The sequence below is a fragment of the Morone saxatilis genome, unplaced genomic scaffold, assembly GCF_004916995.1.
Source record: "Morone saxatilis isolate NCDOM2014 unplaced genomic scaffold, NCSU_SB_2.0 Contig17, whole genome shotgun sequence".
NCBI lineage: Eukaryota > Metazoa > Chordata > Actinopteri > Moronidae > Morone > Morone saxatilis.
Genome location: NW_023339729.1, coordinates 9,112,271 through 9,113,447, shown reverse-complemented (window position 1 = coordinate 9,113,447; position 1,177 = coordinate 9,112,271).

Here is a 1,177-nt window from a genome sequence, read left to right as displayed (position 1 = left end):
TCTCTCTTTCTCTCTCTGTCTGTCTTTCTGTGTGTCTGTGTGTGTGAATTGGTCAAATGGTATTACTGTCACTTCCAGATACTGAGCTGTGAGAAAGAGCATCAGATCTGTGTCACGATGACGTTCGATCATAGGTGCAATCTGAGATATATTTCTCAATCACCACGATTCACCTTTCACCTTAATTTTTGTTTTTTGTTTTTTTGGTAGACATAGTGCCTATTACAAAATCTCGACTTTACCAAGGAACATCTATAGACTAAACAAAACGTTTTATAATCGTTCAGAAACTCATGGATTAGACTGTATAATTTCTCATTTTGTACAGTTCATAACCTATAGTTTATGCACAAATGAGGGTAAGAAAATCAAAATCATTCACAGTATATATAAGAGTGTAATGATTACATGAGTGTAATGATTAACTCAATGATTTAGATTGATTTTAAAAATAGAAATATGGCACAAATAGGTTGAGTTCAAATATCTTCACTTGGTGGCTTTTCTAAGCAAATGTTGATATATGTGATTCTTTGTAATTAAATCAGCATATATCTTCATTCCCTCCATCCCTTAAAGTCTCCATGCCGCCATATCAGTTCTGATTGTGCATCTATTGCAGTGGTTCCCAACCTGGTTCCTTGATTTTAAGGCGTCCTAGAAAACTTAAAAAATATACAAGGACAACACAGAATCTGTCAAAGAAATTAATGAATAAATGAATAAAATACAGACATCCAAATGGTTATTTTTACACAAACCTGCAGTTACTGAGTTCACCATTTGGGTTCATTGTACTGTTTTAAGTATAATATGAAATATCCATGAAATATGTCACTTAGTCAGGGGCCGTCACGTCATGTTTAATAATCATGTTTAATAATACATATACCTAATACACACGCTTTATAGATCAATTATAAGTAAACTATTATGTGAAAATGAAGGTATAAATTTTGGTAATCCATTAATAAATGCTTAATAAGTTCAGATACTCTACAGACATTTCCCAGAAGGTTAGGTCAAATAAATGGTATACGTGCCAGCGGTGGCATTATCCAACAAACAAGAACCGGAAGAAAACAGAGCAGTCCTGTTCTGTTGTATTATTGTATAGTCACCTGCTCAGCCAGAGGTAGCTAAGAGCTAGATATATATATATGTGTGTGTGTTATAT